General features: G+C 36.4%; 1 pseudogene; it reads left to right on the top strand.

Annotated features, from left to right (window-relative positions):
* Nucleotides 1-1,619: 1,619 nt before the first annotated feature.
* On the top strand, nt 1,620-10,569 carry LOC105444843 (annotated as a pseudogene).
* The last annotated feature ends 703 nt before the right edge of the window (nt 10,570-11,272 follow it).

Below are 11,272 nucleotides of genomic sequence, written 5' to 3' on the forward strand. Positions count from 1 at the left end.
TATGAGCATGACTGACAATGAAAGCGGACAAAATATACAGTTCCTCAGGTAGACAAAGGAACACCCCTTCACTGCTATTATGTAAACATGTTTAGAACAGGTGTCACATGCATATTCACCTTTTTACATAATAGCAGTGAAGGGATGTTCCTTTGTCTACCTGAGGAACTGTATATTATATTTTGTCCGCTTGCTTTGTCTGTCATGTTCATAGTGTTACATAATCAGGTGACAAAACAATAAACAGATTTGGAGGAATTTAAAAAAAAACTCAATAATAATGGCTCACAGCATATTTTACAATGATGTTATTAGCCATTCTTATGAAGAATCTTTTCAATTTTAAATATAAGAAAAATTTAAATAGGTCAGCAGAAGTGTACAAAAAGCGGGTATTGTTTTATATTGCTTGACATGAACAAAGCTAATGAAGTGTCCAGAGACAATTTTAAACTTTGGGAACAGATATAAACATTTGTCATGGTCAATATATCATATGCAATGATGTCTTCTTTCTCTTGCACATTTTTTTAAATACATTTTAAAAGAAATGTATAAACATTTTAGACTGTTGATTCCTTTATTTCAATTGTTTATTGAACATTATTCATTGTGAATGAATATCTAATATGTTAATCTCACTTTTTGGGAGGGGTGTACTGTGGGGTCTGCAGTTTCATAATCTCTAAAGAAAAATTGCCGAATTATGTACAACTTGATATCTACAGATCTGATCAGAAAAGAAGTGTCTATTGACAAAGAAGAGAAATCCAATGTGTGAGGAAGGAGGTACGGAGGAACGAAAGTATTAAAAGGGAGATATAAAAAAATTAAAAAGAGAGAGAGAGATGTATATAATCGTGAGAGGGGCGGGGAAAAAATGATGTCCTTGTGGTATTCATAATATTAAAAGGAATCCCCCTATAGACAGATTTAATAGGGATTTTATGACACAAATTCAGTGTATTAATAGTACAGGCAGAGGGTTTGGATATGCAGTTGCACCTCAATGGTCCGAATTTACAAAGGAGGTTTGTCGACAAACCTCCTTTTGTTTTTTACAAACCAGGTTTGTAAAAAACGCGTAAAAACGCGTCATATTACGTACGAAAATTGTCGACAAACCTCCTTTGTGAATTCGGGCCACAGTGTTCAGTTTCAAACATGAACGCGCTAATGACCTCAAAGAGAATGATGGAGTAATGCAAGGTGCTCATAACGAATACAGTTAATTGAAAACAAAATTGAAGCTAAGAAATCGAGCGTACGATTCGGTGATGTTTTAAGACCAACGCGTGCGTTATACCGTATTACGTGAGCATTCGTTAATCATGTGAACTTGCTCGCGATTGATGGAAATAAACTTTAGCTGATATTTGTGCTTTGTAACTGATGGGATGAATTAGGTAAATGTAGTTCTACACATCAAGACGTAAGTTTATACAATCCATTGTCATGCTGTCTACAAGGGGTATTCATGATATTCGTTGTTCAGCGAAAATTCATTTGGCAAATCGGCTTGCTATCTCGAAACCATAAAGGAAATTACCATTACGTCATCCCCCTGTTTCTTATCAGCTTTTCGGTTTCATAATTGGAATTTATTTCGATTTCAGCGTCCTTTCTGCGTTTTGAAAGTTTAATACTGCTAGTATTTTCGCGGTATTGGTATAACAAGATCTGAATCAGACCAAAACACATTGCAAAAAAATTACATAATGCAATCAGAATTCACACATTGTAGGAAACAAGTTGTTCAATTCATTATATTAGTACAATTCATTTATACCTTTGAATAAACATAAGGTGTACAAAGTTATAGTACCGATTGAATTTTTATTAAAAGAATGTTAGTATAAAATGGTCATGTGACGTCATTGTGAATTGATTATGTAGTAAAAAATAGTGCATTATGAAGATTTCGACCAACGAAATCATAACGCATTGACGAAATGTTGCTTAAATAACAAACAATGAAAAATTGAATCTACAATGATAGAATCGCACGAAATACGGCAACATGAATATGTGCAAAGATGACTGTAACATATTCCTAGTCGTGTTATATAGAGCACCACGATAGAAATCCTCTTCATGCTATTTTGCCAAACATGAGTAAAAAGACTTAGACAAAACGTGTTCACCTTTATCAGAACTCAATCTGCTCTTTAAATCATGGGACTGTGTGCGATCGGATCTCCTCCCGAAATTGTATTAGACCTGTTATAACTATGATAAGGCACGACACGTGATGATCCAGCCGTGCTTAAGATCCCAAACAGGGCAATATATAACTAGGGCCTATTATATTGCATTTTTTCAAAAATTTCAAATTCAATTCATTACTTCTGATTAGGTTAAGAAATTGCCCATTTTTATAGAACTATGGCTGACTTTGAAGATGAGCAGTTTTTTTGCCAGTCACGCATGTCACCTTGTTAGTTCGTTGACCTGATTCTAAAGGTTGAAATGAGCACGAACTCGTTTATTTATACTTCCCATACACAGTTCTCTGCAGTTGAAGAACCATTATACACCAATAGTGAGTAGTATTCACTTTCTTTATCTTCTTTTATTTCTATGTTGAGACTAATATCATGCCGTTTATTTCTTATTTACGCGGTTCAAAGCACATAGCCCGTACATTTCTCCACCCATTGGATGTTCAATTTATATCAATGTTCAAAATTTGTACGTACATACCTGTAGCAAGTAGTCTAACTATCTAGAAAGCACTGTGGGGTACCATTTACATTTGGAGGAAAAAAGGAGATTTTGTACAGTCTAAACTGAACTAACCAAAAATAAATAATCAAGCATACACATTGTCTAGAGGTGAATTGTTTTCATTTTGCTAAGTTTCTTTGTATAGGATTCAAATCGAGCTGTTTGGTATATTTTTTTAATATATGTAATTTTTCTATGTCTCTTTTACTCTTAAAAGGCATGGTAAACCACCTGCAATCGTTTAAAAATTGGGCATCTTTTATGTTTTGGTAAAGTCTCGACAAAATCTAAACGTCTTGGAACAGAGAAAGAGGCAATTTTCGTAATGTAACTACATTCCTAGTTAAGTGCCTCGATACGGATTATTTTATTCACCTGTTACGAATAATTGTATATAATACAATAGCCAGAATGAAAGGTTGCATAATATTACCTGTTGTTAGGTACGGCAAGTCATAATGGTTGTCCTTTCTAGCAACAACGAATTTAGGCAATTTCGTAACAATTTCGTAACAGGTGATTGAAATAGTTCGTGTCGAGGTGCTTCACAAAGGCAGATGCATAAATTTGGTTACATTACCTAAATGGCATGTCAAGATGGATAGGTTAGATCTTTAATATGAGACCCGTTTACTGCATACGCTTTGAGGAAAATTTATCTTGACAATTAGTGACCTCGCTAGAGACTATCCCGATATAACAACAACTAATGTATGCAAAGTCGACTCCATCCACAGAGGAACCATTATTCATAGCATGTAAATGAAATGGTTAGGGAGAGTTACATTAGTAAACAGGTCTGTTGCGAATGAGTGCAATAGATTAGTTTTGTATTGTAATCAAATTTATTGCACGTATCTTTGTTAAGTGCCTCGTTACAAACTATTCATTCACCTGTTACAAATAATTGTATTTCACTAATCAGAATACAAATTGAAAACATTAAGTGTTGTTAGATCGGTTAAGCTAGCTATAATGTTTGTCCTACCTAGCAACAACTAATATATGCCATTTGCATTCTGACTATTGAAATACAATTAATCGTAACAGGTGAATTGAATAAATCGTAACGAGGCATTTTACTCCCAGAAATACATTAAATTTGATAACATTACGAAAATGGCCTACTGCAAATCAACGTACTGGGAGTTAACGGTGCTATCATTATGCATTCGAGTATGCCCTTGCAACGGTTTTACGTCCTTTTCTTTCCTTACACCACGGTTCAAAGGGCCTATTTATCTTAGTCCTGTCATGATGTTGATATACCTCCATAATGATAAATGAAGCACCTAGGGGTATAGTTATTCTAATACCATGCAAGAATGAAATGAAAAGCAAACATATGAAGAAAAAAAATAGGGGTAGAGGCAACAGTGATATGCCACTGAGATTGTAGTTTTTCATATAATCTAGTATGACTTGACTTGACACTTCTAAAACGAAGGAGGGAGAAGGTATTTTCATTCCTTAGTCACACCGTCAAACCGACTCCACAATTACTGATTTAAAACCGCCCGATTCATTCCATTTCGGGATAATGTAATTGATTGTTTGGTCAGCCGTCGGTCTGGTGACGGTCCGTGTGTGACCGAGCAGGGACGTGATAGAGAAGGACTGGAATCAAGCCGCTCTCCTTTGACCCCATGCTCCAAGCCGCCGAAAAGTTATGCGCTAATCTGCAACTGTTGACCAGGTGGTGAGATAAAAGAGCGCATGAAATTTCAGGAGTTAGAATTCCTACATCAGAAAATGATATCAATGCAACTGTTCGCTGTCCCTTCCAATGATTTCTCATCCATTGTTGAATGTGTAAAGAGTAGAACAAGCGAACACAAACTTGAGTACTTTCATCCTTTTTTAAACTTGAAAAATACAAAAAACACGCGAAAACACGCATTAGCAAACTTAATGTTATTGAAGATTGTAAACCATGGATCAAATAACGGGACATTAAAGCATGCACAAATTAGCGCATCATCCTAAAATATTGAGTTTTTGGCAGGATGTAATTTTTCTTTTACCAACTCTGGCACACAAATTAAAGGAAGGACGGAGTTTTAAATTTGAAAATTTGTTTGATGCACTATTCCCAATAAAATCCCAATATAAAGTTTTTTATTTACACTGAAATTTTGCCGGTAATTTAATATTTTGTAATAAATGTAAAAAATGATGCCTGGCTTCCGAAAGTCCCCGCAGTGGAAGCGCGGTTCGGAGCATGGAACTTCAAAGCCAAGTGGAATGTTACACATCCCATTGTTACGCTTTAGAACTCAAGAATGCGTTTGAATAAATTACAAGAGTTTCGCCTCCTTTTCTTTCACCTCCCTGGACCGAGGTGTGTCGGTATTGTTGGTGTGACTGGGCTACTTATTTGTACTGGGCTATGAATATTCATATCTCATATGGTTTAGAAATCATAATCTCTATCAGTCTTCGAGGGGTATTTAATCTGTCATTGTTGCAATAAACCTGTACCCTTTCAATTATTAAATTTCTATTCTATTTAAAACAAATGGCAATTTTATATTATCAATGAAACTTGTAATTCGTATTTAAATATACACAATATTTGTAGAGCTTTCTTTATCTGTTAATGTATTATCAATGTAATATTATGCCATGTACTTTGTACTATGTAAATTGAACAATTACAGCTATCAGCTGCATGTTCGATGATTTTTATTTCAATAAACCAATACAATACAATACAATACTAACAATAATTTGGGTCTCCATGATACTTATGCGTGTGCATCATCATATTGGGCCTACAATAGGCCTACATACAATGTATACAACACGTGAAAGTTTGATGCATACAATAGATTTATTGAGTTTCATCATTCGTGTATGTGTTTTTTCTTTTTCATTCTTAAAGGACAGGTCGGACATCCTAATCATATTTCATCACCGAGCGAAGATAATCAACGATGGCGGACCCTGAAAGGCCTGAACAGGTCAGTCCACCTGCAGAAGGTCAACAAAACAGCGTTCGAATGCCGAGATACCTTAACCTCGGGGACAAACAATCTCCAAAGCTGCCCAAACTTTTTGGAGAACCAGCTCAGGCCATCAAGGTTTTAGAGGAATACAATAGGGTTGTCTTTTCAGATGAGATCCAGAACATGTTTAATGAAAGGCTCGACTTTACCAAGCCAGATGTGCTCACAGAAATGCAGGTAATTTGCTTAATTTGAACAATTATAATTATATTTAGGAACATTGGTTTTGGTAAAAATTTATCAAGCAACATTTCCTGGCTACAATGCAAATATGCTTGCCAAGTACAATTCCATGCGTTTTTAAGCTTCTAATGATCATAATAAAGGCAACACAAGTCTGTACAATAATGAGTCAAAGGAGTCAAATATTTTACAAAGACTTTACAATTATCCAGCTAATTAATGTTGTACAAATTAATCTCTGTCTTTAATTTTCCACCGCAAAGCAAGCAACTTTTTATCACAGAATCCCTTAACGTCTTACCATTGGGAAGGGGCGAGGTGCTGTTCATTTGTTGACTTTGCCACATTTTACTTTAGTACAGTGTGTTCTATATAGGATCGTATACATTATGACTATGCCCTGCCTTCCCTCTGTATTGTGCAAGTTATGTTGTGTTTATTCTATAGGATTTTCTTTCGTATTCTCTCCTGTTCAGAATATTTGGCTTCATGCGAGCCTGCTAACCCTAGAACGCTGCGGATTCGATCACTTGAAAACATATTTTGGACCAGGAAAGATTCAAAAGATGCATCGTCTCATGCTTGGGGCATATGGAGACTGCCCCGAGGTATACAACAGTATTATAACATACGATTATTCTACTCAATCTACAAATATTAACAGTTTATAATACTACTATATCAAGGGAGGAAACGGTTCCCAACAAATGCACTCCCATCCCATCCAGCTTCCTCTGATCATTGAAATATCAATTGAAGTGTCCCACTGAGCGAACACATGGCAAAATATTTCCCGCTTTGTGTTAAAAGTTAGTATAATGAACATTTCATCGCTATGTCATAATGAAAGAAAAAAGTTGTTTATGGTAAAGATTCCAATTCCAGTTCCCACATTCCCACTTAGCCACTTCCTCGATGATTTAGTTTTTTATCTTAATTAAGATGTTGCATACTTGCAGTTTCACTTAATAGGCATATAGATAAAGGAGTTCTTAATTTGGGCATACTGTAGGTATAGCTTATATGCGTTGCTGGAGTGTATTCTATACAGCTAGTGCACTAGAATGCTACTATTCTGCTACCTGCTGCTAACTATTACTTAGTTTTACTCTTTCAGTCTTTGTTGACTCAGTTTGAGAAATTGAGTGTGCTATTATTACTAATATTAGTAGAACTAGGCTCCAGATCAATTACAATACTCAATAGATATTACAACATGGAAATGAGTGTAGATCTAGGCCTATGGGAAATGCATTAAGGGCATCTATAGATCTACACCATTAAATGCATACCGGGTAATTTTTCCCCTGTACAATTTCCCTTTTCCTTACCTTATCTTGTCAAAGATAAAATACAAATAGAGCATATTACTATGAAGTTAAAATTTACCATTTTCACAGAAATCATGGTAAAAACTTCTCGTCATAATCGTCTTCAAGGGGCTGGATTGTTTACCGCTAGACTAGGCAGGCCGCGTAAGCAAGGATAAATAAAAATTGACGACGTAATTGGCGACGAAACAAGCGAGGCGTGAATCTCGTCGTGAATTTTATCGCCAATTATTCACGACGAAATTGACGACGACGTGAATTTCGTCGCCAATTTCGTCGTGAATAATTCGGGATGTCCCTTCAGGGCCACCAAACAAAAGGCCGGCTCCGATAGTAGCGGCAAAGACCCCGCGAAAGTCGACGGACGTTTTGCCGCCACAAAATTATCAACGCACTGTAAATTTGCCGAAGGACGCGACTGATAATTTCGACCGTCTACGGTCGCTAGCGGAGTCGTCAGCGACAATTGAAGGCAACACACGATGATTGGCGGGAAATTCAATATTGCAATTCGCAGCTGAACGTAGCTTGCGGTACCCCCTATTCGTCATATTGTGAGCCGGCCTTAAACAACTTTTTCAGAAGACCTACGAGACTAACACTGTCATTGTTGCCAGGCTGTCGGTCAACTTGGTGTTAAAGATGAGAATATTTTAGTTGAACATGTTACATTTCTTTTATTGACGACGTCGTGAATTTTATCGCCAATTATTCACGACGAAATTGACGACGTCGTGAATTTCGTCGCCAATTTCGTCGTGAATAATTCGCGATGTCCTTTCAGGGCCACCAAACAAAAGGCCGGCTCCGATAGTAGCGGCAAAGACCCCGCGAAAGTTGACGGACGTTTTGCCGCCACAAAATTATCAACACACTGTAAATTTGCCGAAGGACGCGACTGATAATTTCGACCGTCTACGGTCGCTAGCGGAGTCGTCAGCGACAATTGAAGGCAACACACGATGTTTGGCGGGAAATTCAATGTTGCAATTCGCAGCTTAACGTAGCTTTCGGTACCCCCTATTCGTCATAGTGTGAGCCGGCCTTTAAACAACTTTTTCAGAAGGCCTATGAGACTAACAATATCATTGTTGCCGGGCTGTCGGTCAACTTGGTGTTAAAGATGAGAATATATTAAATGAACATGTTACATTTCTGTCCATGGTCAGTTATCTTTGGGGTGTTATTCCCAAATTCACTATAACAGTCTGAGAATATAATGATCAGTAACACTTAAAATAACAGATGGCACAAGCGTTGTTCCTTTATATTATTGTATACTGTGTATAGTATTATCTATTCTATTATACACTATTTTCTTTCAATGATTTTTCTAGGTGGAGCAAAAGTTGTCGTATTTGATAGATCCAGATGTCCTTCTCCCTCCTCCTAGCGCTCCAGACGTTGGTGATGAAATGCCAGCAGACCTTCATCTTATTTCCCTATCTGGTAAAACCGTGAGTCTTTCTGATCTCCATATCAACAAGGACCGACCTTTGATGATCCTGGCTTCATCAGCTTCCTGACCTCCGTTAAGGGTGAGAACATGTATTTTGTTATACTATAAACCACCAAGCATATTGTTACTTTATTATATTTAATGCACTCACCCGGATTTCCCCAACCTTATTTGTTATGTTTTAACCTTTGTTCCCTGTGACACAATCGCACAGAATTTTGGAAAAAACACTTGGAGCAATCTCAAAAGCCTTGTCCATTAACTTTTGAAATGTGTGAATATTTCAATAATATATAATCATGTATTACGTAATTCCCAGAATGATTTATGTGGGAGGTACCATAGGCCCTTGAACTTGACCTCAAGATGATTTTGCGAAGCCTTTGCGACCGTGATCCCTTTACATCATAAAGTCTTTTTATATTATAGGCCTGTGTAATAGGTGGTACGCTTGCAGGTATTGCTCGCGATTACCGAACCCAGGTCGATTTCCTAGCCGTCTACCTCGCCGAAGCTCATGCCGAGGGAGTATGGCCGCTGGGAAGTAACAACAGCTACATGAAGCAACACAAGTCTCTTCGAGAGAGAATTACTGCAGCTAAGTACGTTTTACACAATGGTCAGGTTTTGATGAAGCACTTTCGCCTGTGAAGAAAAAAACTTTCGTAATACAAAGCTCTACAAATATACTTTAATAGCGACAATAACTCGTTTAATGTTTTTAATGAAAAGATTGATGTTTGTAAATGTTTTGATGAAAAACAAGAAAACGGTTATAAAGCAGTAAAAACAACGTTCTAATTTACACATGAGATATATTTGAAATTGTTTCTTAATGTTGGATTTTTCTTATGAACATTTAACGCCATTATGGAATTTCTCATGCATGGCTTGTCTTCGTTATTCAGAGATCTTCTCAAGATTGATGCCGAGACACACGATTGCATGACTGATGACGTCACTGATACTTCCAAGTTCCGCCTCGTGGTTGATCGGATGGACAACCTCTTCTCCAGGATGTTCAAAGCGCACCCAGATCGGGTGATATTTATACGTGATGGGAAGATTGTGTACTTCGGTAAAAACATCTTTGATCAGATGCAGGACCCTTCACGCCTGATGACCCATGAAGCACGTGAATGGTTGGCATCAAATGTCGGGTCAGACTTGAAGCAATAAGGGATAGAGATTTGCGACAATGGTCACTGAAAGTTTAAACCATACCACAAACCTTAAAAGTTACACTCAATAACAAATAATACTGCATTATTACATTGAATAAACAGTCCCCCAAAAAAATGCAAATTAGTACGGTTTTAAAGGTGGCATTAGTTCTATACGAACATTTTCGTTTCTTTGTGACTGTCACAAATCATTAATATCTCGTTTCTTGTAACATATTAACGACACTTCATGATTATCATAGTGTGAATGTGAATATTAAGAACGAAAGATGTATGATTGGCTCGTAAAACATATAAACTTTTTGGCATTTTACGGAAGTAATTCAGAAACATAAACTTTCATCTATTTGTGTTAAGTTCAAAATGTAACTGAATGAGAACTAAACAAGTATACTCATTGTTTCAATATATATTCCTTTAATAGTATGTTATTGAAGTGGTACTATTATCACCAATTGTACTAACTGAAATATTATGCCAAAGAATCTGAGCCAAAATGTTGATTTTAAAGAATGAACGGCCCCTCTCCCTCTTTTTTAGTAGATTTCTTTAAGAATTAGTTTCAAAATATAAGTTTTGTGAACACTTGAAGATGATTTGAAGAGAGGTAAAACTCAAGAAATGTATGATCTTAAAGGTACTATGTCCCTTTGCAGCCAACCTCAAATTCTGTAGAATTTTGCAGGAATTATGAATATGTCATGTGTGTCCTATGTGTGAAATTTAAACGTATGCAGTGTCCTAATATTCAAATTATGCAAGGAAACCCGTTTACTTGCTAGACTTCACTGTCAGACACTATTGAGTTACTGACTGGCTTTTTTCTTCTTTGGTAATAACATACATAACATGAGCTGTATAAAGTACATGAGCATTTGTCTACATCAATAACCCACTTCAAGTGATGGCCAAAATTAAACCGATTAAATCTATGCGCAGCATAAAACGTATGACCATTCGGTACAATGGTCTGAAAATCAAGACTATTACTTATTGGCTCTATAGCTCCTAAGTCAATTTGACAACTAATAGTCGTTATTTTCCCACTTGAAGACATTTTCAAGCCCCATCTTTTTTAGGGAAGTTCTAAATTAGTATTATCTTTCAAATGCCATTGAAATTTAACCTTTTCATTTTTTGTTGGGCCTGCAAATGGGACATAGTACCTTTAAGATAATGATTTTATGATTTATATCATGTATAGACGTCATGCTGTCATACTGGAATTCGTTCAGTATTTTTTTAAGGGAAACACTAATAACGATCGAATGCATGGGAGAAGGGAGCTATATATACCTTTTCATGAAACGCTGTTTTTACATCCTGGAAGATAATATTACATTAAATGTGTTATTTATGTTGAAGGATCTGGGCAAATAT

This window comes from Strongylocentrotus purpuratus, unplaced genomic scaffold (assembly GCF_000002235.5).
Source record: "Strongylocentrotus purpuratus isolate Spur 01 unplaced genomic scaffold, Spur_5.0 spur5_scaffold_21, whole genome shotgun sequence".
In the NCBI taxonomy this organism is placed as follows: domain Eukaryota; kingdom Metazoa; phylum Echinodermata; class Echinoidea; order Camarodonta; family Strongylocentrotidae; genus Strongylocentrotus; species Strongylocentrotus purpuratus.